This window comes from Tamandua tetradactyla, chromosome 5 (assembly GCF_023851605.1).
Source record: "Tamandua tetradactyla isolate mTamTet1 chromosome 5, mTamTet1.pri, whole genome shotgun sequence".
NCBI classification, from domain to species: Eukaryota; Metazoa; Chordata; class Mammalia; order Pilosa; family Myrmecophagidae; genus Tamandua; species Tamandua tetradactyla.
The window spans coordinates 4,786,492-4,809,752 of NC_135331.1; the positions used below are offsets into that span (position 1 = coordinate 4,786,492).

The window sequence follows — 23,261 nt, forward strand, 5'->3', positions numbered from 1 at the left end:
TGTCCATGTGCAGCAGAGCCCCCAACACTCAGGAGTTCATATTGTGAGTTGTTTGTGGTAGCGGTTGTCCAGTCACCATTACAGCCCACAGAAGACACCTGCACAGGTTTAGCAATCCACCTGAAAGGGAGGTTTCCTTCAGTTTCCCAGACACGTGTTGGAAACAAGAGAAAAGAAAGGGGCTGATGCTTGGCAACCAAAAATTCGGTTCGGCATGAATATTTGGAATTAGATTTTTGAAAAACAATAGCTTTCCATTTGTCAATCATTAACTTGAGAAATGACAAACATTTTTAGGAAACTAGCTGAGAATGGCAATAAATTGGGGAGTGAGTCTTCGACAAGGCTGCCACACCCCACCGCTTGGACAGGTCTCCTGTGGTGAACAGTTTGAGAACAGTCACACCAAAGGCCAACTCCAAGGACAGAGGGAGACAGGTGCTGCCCCTCATCGAATATGGTCCCACAACATTCACTATGGTGGAGAGAACACGGGCTCTGCCATCAGACTAACCTTGATTTGCATATGGGTTCCATGACTCACTCCTTGTGACTCTGACAGATCCTTTTTGCTCCTTTAGCCTCCCATTTCACATCTGTAAACCAGGTATGACACCACATAACTCACAGGGGTGGCTGTGCAGATAAAAATGATGGCTCCTGAACTTAACTGTCACACATGGAGGAAATGTTCGGTCCTTTCCTCGTGCCTCTTGTTCCTTCATTAGTCATATTAGTCATGGGAAATACTGGTATTGAAGGCAAGTTTCTTAGCATTACATTTTTCTTTCCTCAGGTGGAATTCATCTGGTTTCATAGTAATAGGAAAATTCAAACCCAAGAAGAATAAACTTCTAATAAGATAAAAGTTTACTGAGTTATAAGAGAAGCCCAGCCACATGTATCCCAGGCCTGGCATGGCAGCTCCCAGGACATCTGTCACCTCTGCATCCCTGTCATTGGACGTAGCCGCTGTCCCCTTAATCCTAGGCAGTGGCTGCAGTGAGGCTCCTCCTCTGTCATTCCAGTTAGCAGTAGAAGAAAGCTGTGAAAGAAAGGGCACAAAAGGAGATTCCAATATCCTTTAAGGAATGTTTCTGAAAGCAGAATTGTATATATCTAAAAAATGTATATATATGTATTTTATTTAGGAGAAGGTGAAGTAGACATCTATTTTTTCCCTGAAATATGTAGTTGGAATTTTTCTTGAGAAATGTTCGGCAGATCAGCATATGGACCACAAGCACCCAGGGGTGAGAGAATAAGGAATGGAACCCTTTCTTTTGACGTTTCTACATCGTTAGAATGTTTTCAGTGGGTTCAGTCGCCTCCTCATGAAGTATATTGACAGGAAGTTACCTAAGGCTTCTCTGGGTGGGGCCACACGCCGTGAGGAATGGGGAAGTCTGGACTGGGGATCATGGTAGGGGAATAATGCTCTCCCCCATCCCGAGATGTCCACATCCTTCTGTGACTATGTTATTTTACCTGGCAAAAGGGATATTGTGTGCACGATTAGGTTAGCACCTGGAGATGGGAAATGGTCCTCAATTATCCAGGTGAGCCCAATCTAATGACCCAAGTGCTGGAGGCAGAGACCCTTTCCCAGCTACAGCCAGAGGGAGCTATGACTGTGGGAGAACAGTAAGAGAGAAGGTAGCGTGAGAAGGACTTGGTTCAATATCCCCGGCTTTGGAAATGGAGGAAAGGGGTCATGAGCCAGCAGTGTGGATCTAGAAGCTGGACAAGGCAAGGGAACAGATTTGCCCCTGGAAAGGAATGCAGCCCTGCCAACACTTTGATCTTAGCACAAGGAGAACCATGTCAGGCTTCCAGTCCTACAGAACTGTAAGATAACAAATTTGTGTTGTTTTAAGCCACTAAGCTTGTGTAAGTTGTTATAGCAATAATAGGAAACTAATACAGAGGATGTAAGTGCCTATAAACTAAACAAGTGAGAAAAAAGGCAATTATTAACATCAGGAAAAACAATAAGTTGTAAAAAAGGAAACAATCCATAGTATAACCTACACGGTTCACCAAGAAACAATATTTCTGTAGCCAGACAATGTAAAGCAATTAATGTTGATTAACCTACAATATGATCATAATACATTGGGAGACTATGGGAATGAAGTCAGGGAGAATAATAGAGGGTAGTTAAATCTTCATCTATTTTCCTTATTTATAAGGAAGAACATAATATAAGAGACCTACCTATAGAACAGAGATTATAAGTATCAAAAACTGATAGCAGAAGTTGACTTTAATTTTTCTGGATTCAGGTCTGCTGATGGCCAGAGATAAGGGAACTCAGAAGAATTATTCTTCTGTAGGAAGGATGCTATAGTTCTGACTGTGGAGAAGGCAGCATATTGAAAGCTGGGTCCTCATCTGTTTTGCCCTAGTTATGAGACCAGGTATCAACTGGTCTCATAATTAGGTATCAACTCTAACTCATGCCCCACCCTTTCTTTCCAGACACTTCCGGTTATTCTCCGTCCTTAGGGACTCATCACTAAATCTCAAGCAGACCCCTAGGTGGTGGGTGGAATGTGGCCCACTGAAGTGCTTTTGTTGTTCTGATTGTGTTAAATGTGCGCACACACACACACACACATACATACCCTGAAATTGAGGGATTTCAAAAAGAAGTCCAGATTCAAACTTTTTTAAAAAAAATCAGAATATTGGTACTATTGGGCCCATATTTTTAGACCAGAGTGTCTAGGTGCCCATTTTAGACAGGGCATGAGCTCCTCTGTTCACCATAGTCCCCACTCTTCCCTATTGCTTGTATTCAGCCTATGATACTCACTCACATTGCCTTCCTTGGCACCAAACTACAGACCAAAGGCAACTGAGTTCACTACTTGTTAGTCATTTTAAGCCAGTGCTCTGTTTGTTTTCTCATTGGAAGAGTTTCTACCACCAAATATGCTGTATTTTACTGTCTTCATTCCAGGCACATGGACATCTGTGTGGTTGGCAAATTTAACCTTTATTGGAGAAATGAGTCAGAATTTCTTTGTATTTATTTTTATTATCCTAAAGTAAACTAGGAAGAAAAGAATTACTTTACTTTACTGTAATTATCTCTTCATTTTTGAGAGGAAAACTCGATTTACACTGTCAATCAGTTTTTAAATTGACATCTTTAACTGAGAATTATATCACAGTTGAACAAGTATTAATATCTGAATGTTATGAGATGGTTATCCTATACTTCTTAATCATTTTTAATTTTCTGAAAACAAATTGCTGTTAATGTTGCAAAGGTCTACTTCTTCTTTAAAAAATATTTTTATTGAGAAATATCCACACACATGCAGCCCAACCATATTATACATCAGTGGTTCACAATATCACCACATAGTTGTGTATTCTTTAGCATGATCACTTTTAGAACAATTGCATCACTCCAGAAAAAGAAATTTTCAAACTCTGCATATATCCCATACCCCTTAACATTCCCTCTCATTGGCCCACAGTATTTCAATCTACCCAATTTCTACCCTTTATCTCTCCCTATTATTTATTTATTATCCTTATTTTTGTTTTCACTCATCTGTCCATATCCTGGATAAAAGGAGTATCAGACACAAGGTTTCCACAATCACACAGTCACACTGTAAAAGCTATATAGTTATACAGTCATCTTCAAGAACAAGGCTACTGGAACACAGTTCAACAGTTTCAGGTTCTTCCCTCCAACCACTCCAATACACCATAAACTAAAAAGGGATATTTATATAATGCCTAAGAATAACCTCCAGGATAACTTCTCAACTTGTCTGAACTCTCTCAGCCACTGAGACTTTGTCTTATTTCTCTCCTCCCCCTTTTGGTCAAGAAAGCTTTCTCGTTCCTATGAGCCTGGTCCCAGCTCACGCCCAGGAGTCAGGTCCCACATTGCCAGGGAGATTTACAACCCTGGGAGTCATGTCCTGCACAGGGGGAGAGGGCAGTGAGTTCACGTGCCATGATGGCTTAGATAGAGATGCCACATCTGAGCAACAGGAGGTTCTCTGGCATGACCCTATGGCATAACTGTCAGTAGGCTGAGCTTCTCCTTTGCAGGAATAAGCTAAATAGGGGAAAGCCCCAAGATTGAGGGCTCAGCTGTTTGTACTGCTTGTGAATATCAGGAAGTCCCCAGATGGGGAAGTTTAATATTTCCTCCTTTCTCTCCAGTCCCCCACGGGAAATTTGCAAATACTTTTCTATTCTCTGTCCAAATTATTCTGGGATATATTGCAGCATCACACTAATGATAATTATGTGTGCAATAATTATGGTATTCAAGTAAACTGATCATGCAAGTTAAATGAGATAATGTGCTACCCAAAATATAAAATTTGCACCAAATAAACATCTCTCCTTTTGGTCTCGCAGAGGTTGAATTTTGAAAATATGGGCCATATCATCCTTTATGCAGTAAAAAAACGGCTATTTCTTAATAGTTGAATTTGATTTTTCAAAAGCTTTTTAAGAGCCACTTGCGATTTTTTCTCCTTAATATATTTATTCATAACAGCAGCAAAAAAAGCATTGATATGTTGTTTCAAAAGCCATTAAAGAAAGCTGGCACTTATCCAGCCCTAGCTGTAAACAGACCCAGTCTTTACAATCCAACTTGAACACGTGCTGCACTTTAATAGGGGGCTTTGGATCACAAGTCATTGTAAATCCCACCAACCATCACTAATCTCCAGCATCTTGAAGACGCTTGGAATTTTAAGTCTGTTTGGATAGGGGTAATCTTTAAATCTCTCTCATGTAAAGAAGGGAAATTCAATCTGTGTTTTCTGGGGCTTTTCTCTAAGACCTGACTTACAAGGGAGTATACAATTCATAAACCTGTGTTTTAAAAATTGTTTTCATTTTAGCTATGGTTGCAGTTAACCTTTCCTTCAAGAGAAAACTCCTTTGCTGTTATTAGAGGCTTGCGGACATGTGGCACACTGACCTGGTCTTCGCTGACTGGCAGCAGGGAGAGAAGTTTTTGTCAGATAGAGGCAGGTTTCAAGGTCCGCATTAAGTCCAGGTGGGTTGGCTGGCCAGGTCTCCAGAGAGCTGGCTCTTTCTCAGCTACAAGTCCCTTTGCATTGGGAACTGAATTCACAGAGACAAACCATCAAGAACTTGCTGACTTGAGAATATTGCCCACTGAGTTGTGTAACCAAGATGAAGGAAATAAATATGTCTTTATTAATTATTAAATATGTAGACTTGGGAGGCTGAGTGAACATGTGGAAGTAGAATCATGTGTTACACGTGCACACTTTAGAAATACTGGGGGCACAGATGATGTGCCAATTAGGAATTCTTAGGAACTGTCAGTTGCAGATAACATAGAACTCCTTAAAAACAGTGCTGTATTTTCCTTTCATATGACATAAGTCCAGGGGTAGGTGGTGGGTAGCACAGGGGGATATTAACTGCCACTGACATCTAGGTGCATCCTGCTTCTTGCTTTCTTATCTGCCATCGTTAATCTCTGGCTTTTAGTCTCAGGGTCCCCTCAGTATTACAAGATGGTATCTTTGCAGTCACCATCACTTCAGCATTCCAGATAGGAAAATGGAGAAGGTAAGAAAGGCAAAAGGACAAGCACCACTTGAGTCAGCTTCCCATCTTAGTTTTCCTTGGACATCCCATTTAACAGCTTCACAACTTCCATTCCCATCTTATTGGCCAGAGGTGAGGTACATGGCAATGTACACTTGCAAGAAAGATTGATACATGTAGTTTTGTTTGTTTGCTTAGATAAGCATTTTTCTCACTCTTAGCCAAATCAGAACACTGTTAGTAAAAAGAAAGCATCAGTAGTTATTAGGCAGGAAGACCCAATTTTAAGACTGGAAGGAGGCTGAGGGACCAATGAGCAGGGTTTCATGAGCATCAAGGACTTCTGCATACCTAAAAATTTTGTCACACCTAGGTTTATACATTCTACTTTTTAGAATTTATTTGTAAATTGACTCACTGTTGTACTTAAATTAAAATAATTAAAAAGGAATATTTTATTGCATTTTAAATGAAAAATCACTAGACTTGCCACAATAAATGCAATAAGGATCAACAAGTTTATAAATTCTAGCTATATATCATATTGCTAAAGCTCCAATCACAAATGTGTTCTCCCTTTGTCAAATTGGATATTAGAAAGTATTTTTAAAAACATACCACCAGAGAATACTCTCTAACTTATTCTATAAGGCCATCACCCTCATAACAAAGCCAGATAAAGATATTACAAGGAAAAAAAAAAACTACAGATCAATATCTCTTATGAACATAGAAGAAAAAATCCTCAGCAAAATACCAGAAAATTGAATCCAACAACATATTAAAAGAATTATACAATGATCAAGTGGGATCTATCCCTAGTATGCAAAATTGGTTCAAAATAAGAAAATCAATTAATGTAATATACCACATTAGCACAATGAAGGAAAAATAAAATATGATCATCTCAACTGATGCAGAAAAGACTTTTGACAAAATCCAGAACCCTTTCTTGATAAAAACACTTAGAACACCAGGAATAGAAGAAACTTCCTTAACTTGATAAACGGCATATACAGAAAGCCACAGATAATACTGCACTCAATGATGAAAGAATGAAAGCTTTCCCCTAAGATCAGGAACAAGACAAGGATGTCCACTGTCACCACTGCTAGTCAGCATTTAGCTGGAAATTCTTGCCAGAGCAACTAGGCAAGAAAAAGAACTAAAAGGCATTAAAATTGGAAAGGAAAAAGTAAAACTTTCCCTGTTTTCAGATGATATGATCCTATATACAGAAAATCCTGAAAAATCCAAAGAAAAAGCTTCTAGGCCAATAAATGAATTTAGCAAATTGGCAGGGTACAAGATCAACACCCAAAAAAACAGTAGTGTTTCTATACACAAGTAATGAAGAATTGGAAAAAAGAAATCAAGAAAGTAATTCCATTCACTGGAGCAACTAAAAGAATCAAATATCTAGGAATAGGTCTAATCAAGGATGTAAAGGACATGTACACAGAAAACTACAAAACGATGCCAAAAGAAATTAAAGAAGACTTAAATAAATGAGCAGAGCCCATTCTCTGCTCATGGGCTAGAAGACTAAATATAATTAAGATTTCAAAAGTAATTTATAGATTGGATGCAACTGAATAAATTAAATTAAAATTCCAGCAACGTTCTTTGCAGAAACAGAAAAGCCAATCATCAAATTTGTATGAAGGATAAGGGCCCTGAATAGCTAAAGCCACCTTGAAAAAGAAGAATGAAGTTGAAGGATTCAATTTCCAGATCTTAAAATGTATTACAAATCTACAGTAAACAAAACAGCATGGTACCGGCATAAGGACTGACATACAGGCCAACAGAATCAAGTCGACAGTTCAGAAATCAACCCTCACATTAATGGCCAACTGATTTTTGACAAGGTGGCAAAGACCATTCAATTGCGAAAGAATAGTCTCTTGAATAAATAGTGCTGGGGAAACTGGATCTTCATTTGCAAAAATAGAAGGAGGACCTGTACCACACACCACATATAAAAATCAACTAAAAGTGGATCAAAGGCTTAAATGTAAGAGATGGAACTATCAAACTCCTGGAAGAAAACATACAGAAACATTTTTAGGACCTTGTGTTATGCAATGGTTTCTTAGACTTTACATCCCAAAGTACAAGCAACAACAACAAAAAGATAAATGGGACTTCTTCAAAATTAAAAACTTTTATGCTCAAAGGGCTTCATCATGAGAGTAAAATAACTATCTAGACAATGAGAGAAAATATTCGTTAAACAACATATCCAATAAAAGTTTAACATCCAGAATATATAAAGAAATCTTTCAACCTAACAACAAAAATAGTAACAACCCAATTTAAAAATAGGCAAAAGTCTTGAACAGACATCTCTTCAGAGAAATTATAAAAATGGCCAGAAAGCACATGAAAAGATGTTCAACATTTCTAGCAATGAAGGAAATACAAATCAAAACCACAATGATATATATTTTCACACTTGATATTAGTTAGATGGCTCTATCTACTAAAAAAATTAGATATGGCTGCTACTAAAAAAACGGAAAATAATAAGTGCTGGAGAAGATGTGGAGAAATAAAAACACTCATTCATTGTGGTGGAAATGTGAAATGGTGCTGCTGCAGTAAAGAACAGTTTGGCAATTCCTCAGAAAGTTAACTACAGAATTAACATATGACCTAGCATCTAGGTATGTACCCAAAGAATTAAAAGCAGGGACTCGAACAGACATTTGCACACCAATGTTCATAGCAGCATTATTCACATTTGCCAAAAGATGGAAGCCACCCAAGTGTCCATCAATCAATGAATGGATAAACAAAATGTGGTATATACATATAATGGAATGTTATTCAGCTGTAAAAAGGGATGAATGCTGATATATGTGACAACAAGTATGAACCTTGAAGTCATCATACTGAGTAAAATAAATCAAACATGAAAGGACAAACATTGTATGGTCTCATTGATTTGAAACAATACACAAACTAATAGAATTAGAATCTAGACTATGGGTTACGAGGGGATGGGTATGGAAAGGGAATTGGAAGTTAAGGTTAAAATGTACAGGGTTCCTATTTGGAATGATGGAAATACTTTGGTAATGGATGGTGGTGATGGTAGCAAGTTGTATATGCAATTATCAGCACTGAAATACATATTTGAATATGATTAAAAGGGAAAACATTAGATCGTACATGGTAACAGAATAATTTAAGGAAAAACCCATGAAACTACACTACACAGTGAAGTTTAAGTTAATGCATGGATTTTTTATTTTCTTTTTCTTTTTTTTTTGCATGGGCAGGCACTGGGTCTCTGGCATGGCAGGTGAGAACTCTGCCTGCTGAGCCACCGTGGCCTGTCCCATGGATTTTAATTAATAGTACAGTTATAAAAATGTGCTATCATTGATTGTAAACAAATGTTCCACACCAGTGCAAGGTATTGGTGGTGGGCAGGTGTATGGGAATCCTATATTTTATGCATGATTGTTCTCTAAACCCACAACTTCTCTAATAAAGAAAAAAAAACACATAATATCATCACAAAAAAGACTTGTTCTTCATGTCAGCTGGAGGCTAAAGGGGATGGGAACGCTGGGTAATTTTCTGGTGCTACCTACCTAGCCCAGGCACATGTCCTACAGTAGCACTGACTTCAACAGTTTGATTTACTGGTAAGAAAATGAACCCCATGTAGGGCCTGTGGGTTATCTGAGGTTTATGGTAAAAGAACATCTGACACCTGCCACTAATCTCAAAGTTCACAATCACTCTGCTGGGTCCCATCACCTTTAATCAGCCCCAAGACCCTCTGGAGTTCTCAAGGACGTGGACCCCAGCCTGTGCCCTCTGAACTCGCAAATTGGTGGGGAAACATTGGTGTACAGAAAAGGTATGGTATCTTCCCTTGCGGAAGTTAACCCCTAATGCCTGGTTGGTTTAAAAAATCAAATCAAAACAAAACAATAAACACATTCTAAGGCATAGGAAGTGCACGTAGTTTGTGTCAAATACAATAAAAGCCACTGATTGGGAAGAATGCTCTCTGTATGTGCTGATCCAGTGTGTCCACCCACCAAAGAGGCCTCAGCTGTCCATTTGACTTGATCACCCCCTAATGTAGCCACAACATCTCTCCTCTCGGAAATGTTAGCATTTAACTGAATGACAGAGAAGAGTAAAGCTTCGAGTAAAAGACATGCTCAATGTTTTCATTTTTGCCTATAGAAAACAAAATAGATATCTTTAAGTTAGACATGATTTTCTCTTTGTTATGCTGCTAAACAGATTTCCCTGGGTATATTTCAGGTTGTGAGACCACACATGCAATATTAAAACACAGACAGATGGGGCTCATCTTCTGGGATTCCAGACTCCCCTTGCAAGTGTGGCACTCACTGGTTTAATGGGAGCAGAACAAGCAGCATGCGAGCCTGGCCTTGAGTTAGAAGGGAGGGTGACCATGTCTGCCCCCTGTGTTTCCCTCTCTGAAGTGTAAGTCGGAGCTTAGGTTTGAACTCTTCACAGAGCTGAGGCATTAGAGAGGGTGGAAAGAAGCCACCTGCTTTGTGTGCTTTACGCTATGATCAGTTGTGCACATGCATTCTTCCCTCCTTTCAGCACAGGCAGAGCTCCATACCTTAAGGAGTAAAAAAGGTCCTTCTGGCCTTGAGTTAGAAGGATTATAAAAGGCATTCAGAACCACAGGTGCCGGCGCCATCAGGTGCATCCCAAGGCATAGAGATAACTCATCTTGCACTGTTCAATGCAGCTCAGATCCAAGACCCAATTCCACATCTAGAGATCTTAAACTACTATCTGTATTTGGCCCCGAATATCTGTTCCTCATCTGCTTTACCCCCAACAATGTAAAAAGATAAGAAAAAAAGGAGCTGTTTTCCAGGATTTAAAAATAAGGAAAATTTAAATCAAATTCCAAATTTCTGATCTCTTTTGGTAAACCCAGGAAATGTGGGACCATATTTCTATAGGTAACTCGTGGGGTCTTAAGGAGGAGCAGGAGCTCTCCAGCTCTCCAGAGTCCTGCCCTTCTTGTTTTTCTCAAATCTGCCCAAATTCACCTGGCCTGGCCCACAAACACACCAATTTCCAGTCCCTGGCTCTAAGATGTCCAAAGTGCAGTGTTACACCCTTCACTTTATAAGAGCCCTTGCGTTTAGTCAAGTAGCTTGTTCCAGGGCTTTTCTGGGCTTAGTTTCTTCATCTGTGAACTAGAGAAATGCAATTCCATATGTACCTGACAGAGTTATTACAGATGAACCACACTGCGGTGGGCGTGGGGAGCTGAAGGCACAATACACCTCCAAAGAAACAAATAATGAGAGAATTTGTGCTACCAGAATTGTCTTACAAAAAAATACTAAAAGAAGTTCTTCAGGCTGAAAGCAAGTGGTATCAGACAGTATTTAAATCTACAGGAAAAAACAAAGCATGCTGGTAAAGGTAATTTTATAGGTAAATATAAAAGACAGTATAATTGCATATTGCTTCTCCTTTCTCCTCTTGACTTATTCCAAAAGCAAACACATAAAACAATACGCATATATTTTGAAAAGCAGAAGAGAAAATCAGCAAAATAAAAACTTCTTTATAAAGATCGATACAATTGACCATGAAAAGAGAGAAGACTCAAATTGCTAAAATCAGAAATGAAAGAGAAGATATAGAATCCTCACAGAAATAAAAAAAGATTATGAGGGGATACTATGAACAACTATATACTAACAAATTGTATAATCTATTGAATTCCTAGCAATAGAAAAATTTCCAAAACTGACTCAAGGGGGGATAGGGAACCTGAGTAGACTTACAATAACTATGTGTGTCTATATGTGACCTAATGAAAAATGGAAGAATATGTTACATTTTTCAATAGATAAAGCCTTCGAAACTGAATTAGGGGTTATTTCAGAGAAATTCAGTCCTCTCCAGAAGATCTATGGGCCTCTTTCCACAATGTCTATTCCACCAAATTGTATGGACTGCTCACGATGTACCAGGTACATGTCTTTATTAGAAAGTGAAAAGATGGAGAATTACAGTGCAAGTAATTCTCTCTTCCTGGACCATTCTAAAAGCCATGCCAACTCAAAGCACCACCTCCTTACATCCACAGGTATATCATTCTATATCATTCGCATTTCAAAAGTATTGGCAAACCTGAGAAACACAGTTCAGCATGAACAAACATGAACGAGGAAAATACATTTGCTATGGCGGCAGGGGCGGGGGGAGGGAGTTCTTTGTAAGCAAAGGCAGAGTGAAAGATCCAATTTAAGGGCAAAACCCTGAATTAGGATTTGTGAAACTGAGAGGGGTCAGTTCTACCAATTCGGAAGGAGGGCTGAGGAAGACATTCAGTTCACGTCAGTGTGGCCAGTTCTCAAAGGTGAAATGATCAGACTGTGCCCAAGGGCTCTCCTCCCCATCAGGTGCACCTCCACGTGGATGGGACTCTTGTGACATATGTGGGGTCTTCCTGGCCCTTCCGTCACCAACACACACCTGAAGGCTTCAGTTCACGTCCCTGGCTAGAAGCCCCTTAGCGCACTTTAGTGGTCGGGAAGCTGCACCTCATTCCTGTGCAGAGCGCACGTCCCCTGCCCTAGACTGACATCTTGTCCCATATGCTTGGTCTAATCACGATGTTGCCCCCGACCTGCAATTCAGGTTTCCTTCTGCTACTCCGGGATACTCCAGTACTTAACTGAGCATGTAATGGAAGGGAGGGGGCCCAGTGTATAAGGACTGGAGGAAGCAGGAGGCAATTTATAAGTGGCTTCAACAACAAATTGAATTTTTGATTCTTGTCATATTCTGCCTCTACCTCCCCATTTCCTGAAGTGCACTGGATTCAGATCTCACCCTGTTCTAACTAAGGGAACTTCTAGAACACAGAAAATATATGCCGCCATCCTCAGTTGTGGTTTGCATAAAGTAGAGGAAAGGAAGACTTTTCTCATTTTATCTCCAAATATGTTTCAGTGGCATCTTCCCAGAAAGTTCAGATTCCAGCTTTCACAGCAAGACAGACCAAGTGGAGCAGGACATTTCCATGAAGCCCTGCCAGGAAAGCACAGTGCTACGCATAGACTGTGGTTGTTGCCACTTATTTTGGCTGAAATATTATGCAAATCTAATTTCAGTACAAATCCATCTCTTTCCTGTTGGCTTCTGGGTATCTGTGAAGACCCTGTATTGCTACTGGGGCATGGAATTTCTGGTTGGAAAATGAACTGCTCTATTTAAAACATGGTCCATTCAAAGTCTCTCCTCCTGGCAGCCTAGACGTGCTGCCGCCTTCTCAGGATTCTCAACGATGCCTCAGCCCAGTGCCCTGCGGTCTCAGTGGCAGCTGCGGGCTCCCTGTCCAAGCATCAAATGTAAGGTCTTTCCCATTTAAGCCCATGACTGGACGCTGCAGACTTCTCCAGTTATGCTTCCTGGCAAACAATTCTTCCATGACTAATCTAATTAGGTGTTTATTAAAAAATGCCTGTTTTCTATTCTTTAAGTGACAAAAAATTCATAAATAGGTTTGTGGAAGTGGGCTTCATTTTCTGGGAGACGCAGTGAAAAGGGCATCAGCATGCTTAAATGATATTTCTCTGTGACCATTAGCAGCAGACAGCACCAGTTGTGTGTATTAAATGGCAGTGGCTCTCATTAACTTTCCAACCCAAGCTACATTCTCAAAAAACCTACCAGAATATGAGCCTTTATCTATTGTCAACTTTTTCTGAAGGATTACTAAGGCTATAGAAAATTTTACAAATAAATATTTGTATGATTGTGACAGCATAAGCACAAACTTTGGGAGGTTTAAGGCATATTGTTGAAGATCTGTGCCCAGGAAAAATGTGGCTGATTACTTCCTAAAAGTATCTTAAAAGTACTTTAAGTGTGTCCCAATCAGATACCACATAGCCACATAATCACTCAAAAGTTACTTTTCCATAGTTTTATGAAAAATAAAGACAAACAAAAATAATAGACTTAGCATTTATTAAGCTCTTCCTCTGTGCCAACCTGTTTACCTGCATTATTTTCTGAAATCATCTGATTACCATGTAAAATATGTCCAGTGCCTCTTTTACAGATGAGGCAATGGAGTAACAAGGAGATCATACAAATTGCCCAAATTTAAGTGGTTGAGCTGAGGATTGAGCCCAGGCCAAGTTTCACTTCAGAGTCTGCATTCTTGGCAGCCACACTCTCCTGAGTGCTTCCTGGAAGGCTGGCCCTTGATGAAGAAAGGACATTTGTCCCCTGATGACCCCATCTAAAGAAACCTAGTCTCTGTGCAGGGAAGGAGGAGAGGGCAGGAGCCTGACATTTGGCTTCACATCCTCTTAACCAAAGAGCTTCTCAATGTGGGTTTGTTCTTTTCTGCAGTTTATGACTATATCATGGAACTGTGCTTAAATTTCTTGCAGATCAAAAAAACCTATACGCAAAATATTCAATTAGGACATTCAATAAAATAAACGTATTATTTTAAACTTTTTTTTTTCCACAAGCAGGCACCGGGAATCGAACCCAGGTATCTGGCATGGCAGGCAAGAACTCTGCCTGCTGAGCCACTATGACCTGCACAGTACAAATGTAGCTGAATATCCTGAATATTTTTTTTGTATGCGCAGGCACCGGGAATCAAACTAGGCTCTCCAACACAGCAGGCGAGAACTCTGCCACTGTGCCACCATTTCCCACCCTATTTTAGAAGTGTATTTTTTTTTTACTCCCCTGAATGATGTTTTCCATCTTCATAATGACAAAAAAAGTGCGTGGAGGGTCCTCTGACTGAGGACAGTTGAGGAACTTCAACCGGAACTGCATCCCACTTCCAGATGTTAATGAGTGGATGGTTGTGTTGAATGATTCATGACAATTTCTGGGAGAATGGCCAGAGAACACAGCAAGAATGGGAGATAATGATCCAAGGAAAGCAATGCTGGAGGGTCAGCCTTTTATTTCCCCTTCCTTCAAAACGGATACATTCTGTCAGAACCGCTAAAGGAGAAATGAGATAAAATTATGGGAGTGTTCCCCACTCAGCCAGGGAGACTGCTGAGGACGTATTGTGGGCATCGATCTTCAACCGCGTGACCCCTGGGATCTCTGCACTACCCCCAGGTGGCATTTGCAAGCAGGAAATAAAAGTGTTAATACAATAACCTCCCTGTGTATTTTCTGGAAATGTTTCTTTTTCCTTCATTGAGCATCAGAATGGCCTCTGCATGCAGCTCGCTAGTTACTAGTTACGCAGAGCCCAGCTGTGTTCTAGCATTCAGAGAACCGCAGTTTCCAGTGGAAACTACACTTCCCAGGCTAGCTCAGCCGTCCCCATGCCTTCATTGAACAAAGCCTCAGAGGAGCACTCAGAAAGCCACATCTTACATCTCCCACCACGGTGAACCATGCCACCTCTGCTGACCTAACCCGGTAGATTTACACCTTGGGAGGGAAAAGCCAGAGGAAACGGACTGAGCCCGTGTGGGCTGGTCAAACAGGCGGTGGCTTCATGAAAGGTGAAAACAAGCAAACAAAAATCTTTAAAAATTTAGAGGAGAGTATTTGAAAGGAAAACTTTCTGGAGATACGCAAAGAGAGTGAGGCTCTGCAAGTCACCTCTTCTGGAGGAATTTTCTCATTTTTTCTATCTGCAGCCACCACTATGACCTGCCAGGAAGACGTCTGAGCACAGACATTTGCCCACTGGTAGAATTTCTGAATGATGCTCATTACTTTTCTTTCATTTATTTGAACCTAATTTGAGAACTTTCTGTGCTATTCTATTCAAGCCTTATTCTAGATACTGAGATTGTGGTGGTGACTAGAAGACAAGAAGACAGAAGGGGCTCGTGTGCTCATGGAAGTTCATTTTAGTGAGAGTAAACAGGTGACTGACAGATGGATATTTAGATGATGGAAAGATAATGTATATTTTAGCTAGATAAAGTGCTATGAAAAAAATAAAACTAACATATTAGAGGATTCTTGGGGCATTAGGAATAAATTAGATAAGGTTCTTAGGAAAATATCATGATTTACTTTAATGGATATAGGTATGTTCTGATGTTCTATTTTTTATTGTGTGAGATTTATCATATTTTTAGTGATTTTCTAGGTTATTAAAAATAACTTCTGTTATTTTTAATGTCTGTAGGATCTGTAGCTATGCCCTTTTTACCATCTCAATATTGGCAATTAGTTCATTCTCACATTTTTCTTCATCTGACCTAACAACTTTCTATTACCTTTATTAGTTAACTCGGTATACTAATAGTTGCCTTTAATGACTTGCCAATAATCTATATTTGCTTTCGATTTCATTAGTTACTGCTCTTTATTTTCTTCCTTTTGCTTTTTCTAAGTCTAAGACATTATTTTTCTCTGAGTTGTTTCTTTTAGTAACATCATGAGATGGATATTTATTTTATTGATTTTTCAGCCTCTCTTTTTTTCTGTTATATTCATTAAAAGCTATAATTTCACTCTCAGCCTCTAACGTATTCCCATTCCTGAGTATGACTGAGAGGTCGGGGGAACAGCATATGTCCAGGGTGCTGGGCTGCTTCAGGCTCTGTCCTGGTCTGCTGGCTGTGGGGACAAGACCTTTGAACTCAGGATGATGTGGCCAAAGAGGATGGGCGACCCTCAGGACCAGGCAGAGACTTCACCCACTTTGCCTTGGGGATTGGAGGAGAGATCCCACGTGGTGGATTTTATTGCATCCTCTTTTGTTAGGGAATTGAGAGGGACTTTTTCTCCTTTCACTAAGCCCATCTAGTTCTTCTATGCTCATCTAGTCTGAGCTCTGAGAACATGCTTTATCATCCTTTGATGATGTCCCTCATCCTGTACCCCTTGTCATGCTTTATTTTTCCCCAATGCACTTATCATCACCTGGTGAACATTTTATACGTGTCCATGTGTTCTCCATGTATCACATTCACTGGAGAGTTAGCTCCAGGAGAGGTGGGGTTGTGTTTTGGTTGCTACTAGAGCTTCAGTGTCTAGAACACAGCTTGACAGATTGCAGCAGTGAACGAATACGTTCGCATCATGTACTCTTAAACCTGAGCTCTATTATCAACATTTCTCCATGCATTGTCTAAAAGACGAGGGCAAAAAAAGATCTAAAAGTGGAGTTTGAAGCTGTCAGTTAAAGTCATCTTCAGTTTCCTTACTTTTAAAATGGAGATAAACAGCTACATTATAAGAGAGTTATATTGGGCTGCAATATAATTTAAATAATGAGAACAATTTGCAAGTTATGGAACATTATAGCAACTGCAGTTGCTGTTGCTATTTTTGTTCAAGACTTTCACTATTATTGATACTGGCTCAGAAGCAGAATTGAAAGGCACAGGGTAATTCCCACAGATTGGGATAAAACGGAGACATTTATGGAAGTTACATTTGTAATGTAATTGGCTACATGACCACATTGCTCAGTTGATACATCCTGAATGCAAACATGTTATAGCTGGTCCAAAGCTCATCTTCCCATCCCAGTTGCCCCTCCAGGGCTGCTGTTAACCCTCATGCACGCTGTACCACTTTGAAACGGGGCGGTCAGTCTCTTCCTACTGGATCACCTGTACCACCTGGTTCTCTGGCTTCTGGCTAGCTTTTCCAGTGAGAAGCATTGGCACTTTGGGGGTCAAGATGAGAAAGAGGCCAGGGAATTGATGACTGTCACACTCTCTCTGCTGCTCCATGACTTAGTATTACCATCTTCCTTTCCCAGAAGCCACAGCTCCTGTTGGATGACTCCTTCCCATTATCATGGCTTTCGTGGTTTCGGCTGACAATTGCTCCCTCCTCTTGTCCTCTTGTCCCTGTAGGCTGGGAGTGTGGAGAGGGAGAGGGGAGGAATATCGTGGCTCCCCCTGTGGCTAGTGTCCCTGATTTTCTCAGTCCTTCCCAGCCTATTTAAATACAGGCTCTATTAAGCTCAGTCACACCGTTGGAGTGTGCCTCTATTTCCTCTAAGGACCCTGCCTAAGAACCCTTTCACATCATCATCATCATCATCATCATCACTTGCTTCGTGTTTATTGCATAGCTGACCTGGTTCTTTTTTGAGTGTGTTTGCACATGCTACCCCACTTCTGGGCATGATCACCATCATCCCCATTTTGCAGATGAGTAAACTGAGGCTTGGCCTGGAAAACTGATTCCCCCAAGGTCCCACAGCTAGAGGCCTGTTTATAAGATCCAGGCTTTAACCTTTATGCTGTGCAGCCCTCCCGAGAAGTATCTGTGCTTCTTCCAAGTTCTGAAGTAGGGTGGCCCAGGCCAGTGACTTTTGCTATCAAAATGTTGGCAATGCAATTGATTACACGATTTGGTTTTTATTAGTCACCATTAAGTGTGAGAGTTGCAGGTTCAGTGTTAGTAGCCGAGATCCTCTAGCTCACACAGGGAGACTCTCAAATAATCTTCTAAAAAGGCTCTTTGGGCCACAACTAATGTGCACTGGGTTACCATGTGGTTACTGTACAAGGTCCCATTTTCTCTTTTCCAGACAATGCGAAGTAAGGCCAAGGCAGGGATGATTCTGACAGTTTATTCTGCAGGCTCATTTTCATGCTAATAGGAATAATTAAAGATTTCAACAGCCACGTTTCCCCAAGCCTCCCCATGTTTTAGAATAAGGACAGGGAATAAAAGAAGTTGGTTTATATAGCAAATTTATTCTTTTTATAGCTATCTGCAGCTACTTTCAGGCTTATGGGTTCTGGGGAGAAAAGGCACAAGAATAAGGAATGGCAGTAACCCCTGACTCCACTTTGGAATTTTTGTTTACAAATGTGAGATGCATATTATATTGTACAGTATGTCAGACTGATTAAAGAGCTTTATTGGATTGTATGCACTGACCGTTTAGGGTTAATAACAACTGTTATTATTCTGTGGAAGGAACTATCCTAACATTTAAATGTCTTAACTCATTTAAACCCATAACAAGTCATTACGTATTTACTATTGTCAGTCCCATTTTGTAGACAAGGACACGGAGGGATAATGGGGATAATTTAACTTAGATAAAGTTATGCCACCAAGAAGAGAATGAAGGTTTATGTGACAGGCTCCAAAGTCCAGCTCACAGCCACTCTGCTTTCTACAGAAAGCGTGAAGCCATCTACCTGTGGCTCTGTTTCCTTGTTTTTCCATGTAGCGTGCTGACGGCTTCCAGGCCCACCCGGTCTGGGCTATGCTGTGGACCTCATCAAGTGGCCCAAGAGCACCTGGCATGAAAGACCTTCAGCTGGATCTCAATATGCAGTGACCCGACCAGGGCAAAGTGACCAGCAGGTGTCAGAAGTTACCCCCAGAACCCCTGGCTGCGGGCTTCCCAGGTTTCCAGCCCCCAGACTGAATTCCCACAGCACGATCCCCCAAAGAACACATGAAAGTGCTGAGAAGAGGGCCTGACTCATCATAAGCACCACACTGATATTTGCTATTATTAATACCAGGTGACTTACTTGCTTGCTTTATTCCTTTACCTTCTGCTCTTAACGTTACTTTTCAATATCAGTTTTAATGATGAATAGAATTCCATTATTTGCTAAATGCCTAATGAATTCTAATAATCTCCTGCTGTAAGATATTTAAATTCTCTTGCTATTTTTTATAATAAAGGATATACTATTAAACTTCGTCATAAAATCATTGAACACATCTTTTCTTATGTTCTTGAGAAATAACTGTTGGATTATAGGCTATAATACACACACACACACACACACACACACACACACACACACACACACAGAGTTAAGTCTTTTTTAACCTATTGCCAAATATCCTCTGGGAAACTAGATAGCTTTAGACACTTGAACTATATATGAGTGCTTTTCCTGCACCCTTTGAAGCACTGGTTATTGATCTTTTAGTCATGGGCAATTTGGTAAGGGAAAATGATACTGCATGTTTCTTTCTTAAAAAACTGTTACTGTGAAATATACAACAATGTAGAAAAGTACATAGACTATAAGTTTGTAGATCAATAATTTATCACAAAGTGAAAACCCAAGTGTCTCCCACCTGGCTGAATAGCACTTTGCCTGCACCCCAGAAGCACCCCAAGCGTATTCCCAAAGACTCTTCCCCCAGAAGTAAACATTACCTGAGTGAATCAGCACCTTGATTTTCTTCAGTTTTACCTCTAAAAACTATAGTTCATTTTACTTCTTTAAATAAATGTATATATTTCTATAAATGGAGCCATTTTGCCATAAATCAAGTGTCTATAAGATGCACGGGTCTCTTTCTAGACCCTCAGTTATATTCCTGGGCTACTGGTCTATTCATTTGCTCATCCTAATTTCCCTCATCAACACATCTTTATGTTGAATCTTGATATGCAGTAGACACAGTCTTCCCATCTAATTCTTCTTCAAAGGATTATTTGCTATCATTGCCCCTTAACATATCCATATAAATTTTACAACCAGTTTGCCAATTTCCTACAAAAATAACCTCTTGGGATTTTTATTGAGATTGAAAAGCATTTTTAGTTAGAGAGCTTTTATTTAATTATTAGCAGTTTCTTAGTTGAACTGTTTTTAATTACAGTTCAATTTTTTAATAAAGAATTATTAAGATTTTCTATTTCATTTTGTATCAGTTTTCTAAGTTGCGTTTTTCTAGGGCTTTCTCCATTTCATCTGAATTTTCTAATATATTATCATAAAATTGTTTACACTCCCTTTTATTGAATTTTTTATATCTGTCACATGTGTGATTTGTCCCTCTTTTTAGTTTCTGACATTTCTAATTTGCATCTGCTCTAGTTTAGTCTTGTTAGAGTTTATTAATTGTAATAGTCTTTTAAATAAAGTAACTTCTCTCATTGCAGATTCTCTCCATTATAGTTTGCTTTCTATGTAATTACCTTTTGTTCTTGTCTTGATTATTTATTCTTTCCATGGCCTTTAGGTTTAATCTGTGGGTTTTTTCCTGACTTCTTGAAAAGGACGTATAAGTCATATTTAAAACGTTTCTTTATTTCATATATATGCACTTAAAGGTGGACATTGCACTCTAAACATAGCTTTAACAGCATCCTTGATTTTTAATATGTAGAATTTTCATTATCTTTCATTCCATACTGTGGTGAATTGAATTACAATCCCCTGTTCTTGGCCTTGGTCTGCATTCTGGTAGGTGTGTGAATAAGATTTCTTCAAGGTGTGACCTCAGTTAAGCTGTGGCCCAGGTGAATCAGGAAGGGCTTCAGTACAGATGACTGGAGTCCCTTATCAGCAGAGTGAAATTCAGACAAGAGAAGCCAAGGGAGCAGCCAGAAGTCAACAGAGCTCAGAAGAGAAAGAAGTTGCCACTATGTGCATTGTCATGTGATAGAAAAGCCAAGGAACCCCAAAGATTGCCAGCCATCCAAGATACCTACCACGGGAGGACGCCTCTGAAACCGTGAGCCAATCGATTCCTGCTGTTAAGCCAACCCATTGCATGGTATTTGTTCTAACATCTGGAAAAAAACCGAAACATATTTCTAAATAAAACTTTATTTTTTTTATTATTAGAGAAGTTGTAGGCTCACAGAAAAATCAGGCAGAAAGTAGACTCTCCACATACCTGCCCCTCCCCACTCTAGTTTTCCCTAATACTAAAATTTTGCATTTATGTATATTTTTTTTAATTATTTGAAGTATGCTGACATTTGCTTTTAGGCCTAATATATGATAAAATTTGCCAGTATTTTAAGTGTGCTTGAAAAGAAAATACATTCTGTAGTTGCTGAAGGCTGCACACACATATAAACATATATAATACATAATGCACGTATGTGGATATAACCAATTTTCTTAATTATGTTCTTAAAATATTTTATATTAGTTCTGTTTTTGTTTGTATTTTCTGACTACTGAGAGAAGTAAATTAAAACCCCCACTCTGAATGTGCATCTATCCATTTCTCATTTTTAGTTTGGTCAATTTTTGCTTTAAATTCTTATTGCTTATTCCATGTAGGTGAAAACAAATTAAAAATCATTGTATCTTCTCAGTGAGTTTAAATTTTCATTATTTCATAATGATTATGAAGTATCCTTATTTATTTCTCCTTACGCATTTTATCTTAAGGTCTACTTTATCAAATATTATTTTAGACACACAATCTTCTTTTATTACTGTTTGCAAGGTATAATTTTTTCAACCTTTCTAAATCTCTGTTTTATGTAAGCCTCCTATAAATAACATTTGATTTTAGTCCAGAGAGACAATTTGTCTTTTAAATGGAAGATTTATTCTCTCTGCAAGTAATATAATTCCTAATACTTTTGGGTTAAAATATGTCAATTTATAATGTTTTTTGTTTTGTCAATTTTTCCTATTTTGTCTCCTTTCAAATGAAAAAGTTTAATGCTGTTAATCTCTTAATTAGGAGATTAAAATTATTTTACTATGCTTTTAGTGATTACCTTAGAGATTGTAACATGACTATTTGATATTAATTAAAATAATAATATTAATAGCTAATATTAATTATTACTCTTCTTCTTTTTTAGGAAAGTGCAACAATCTTGGAACCTTTAACTTCATTTATGTACCTTCTAAATGTGTGCCAGTGTCTATGCATGTACACATATACATTAAATACCTCAAGCAATTCATTTTATTATTGTTTTATGTAGTCATCATTTACTTACATTTTTTACACTTTCTGGCGGTCTTATCCCTTCTTGTCTTTTTTTCCCAAGACTTGAGATTATTTCCTTCTGTCTGAAGAACATTCTTTGTTATTTCCTTTAGAACGGGTCTTCTTAGAACAAAGGCAGGCTTTGTTTACCTGGAAGGTCTTTACCTCAATGTTGCTGTTGATGGATATTTTCGCAGGGACATCTTTCATTATTTTGGTTGGGAAATCAGCTTTGTTCAAATACCTTGACCTTTAATTGAAAGGATAACAATGCTTGAAAAACAGTATGGCTTTTGTTTGAAATAGACAGGGATTGCAATCCTAAATCCACCATAACTAATGCCATGCCTTGAGTTTTTTGACCTGTAAGTGTGGATAATATCTCTTGGTGGGTGTTGTAAAGATTCAAGATGTTATTATTTTTTTAAGTATCTGGCCTAGTGGGCATTCAAAATGGTAACATTTATAATAATGTTAACAACAATTTCCTATCAATTCCTCTTGTTCTGAAAAGTAAACTTCTATATAGGCAACAAAATCTCCGAAAGAACCAAGTTTGGTATTTTAAAAATAGTTATTTCCACTAAGTTATTTTCTGTCAAGTCTTACAAGCCCTTCCTCTTCAATCGTTATTCCATCCACGCTAAGTACACACCACACCGTAAACATAAAGGGAGCGTGTGGACACGGAAACATGGGGGTTTGTGTGAACACAGACCAGACGTGGCCACCACGGAAAGCTCACCCAGAAAGGGAGCCTGCATGCATCTGGTCTGGTGCGAGGCACTTCTTCCACGTGACACTTGTCAGTGCTGGCTCACAAGCTCCGCCAACATTCCTCTTATTTTCATGTTAGAGTTAAGTTTGCAAAGGCGTCTGTTGGCATGTTTTTCTGCTAATAATTAATTCCTATCCTAGCATCACACGTGATCCCAATCATTCTGGCATGTCATATGCTTTATTAGCTCTGCCCTCAAATAGAATGTTAACTTATGTGTTTCCTAAGA

General features: G+C 39.1%; 1 long non-coding RNA gene across 4 annotated transcripts in view; it reads right to left on the minus strand.

Annotated features, from left to right (window-relative positions):
- Nucleotides 1–276: 276 nt before the first annotated feature.
- LOC143683490 (uncharacterized) overlaps nucleotides 277–23,261 on the minus strand; it is a 351,853-nt gene continuing 328,868 nt past the window's right edge. For all 4 annotated transcript variants that reach the window (XR_013175468.1, XR_013175467.1, XR_013175466.1 and 1 more), the window contains 3 exons: nucleotides 22,265–22,504; nucleotides 21,005–21,085; nucleotides 277–1,045 (listed from right to left, as the gene is read on the minus strand). This is a non-coding gene — a long non-coding RNA (uncharacterized LOC143683490). The remainder of the gene's footprint in view (nucleotides 1,046–21,004; nucleotides 21,086–22,264; nucleotides 22,505–23,261) is intronic.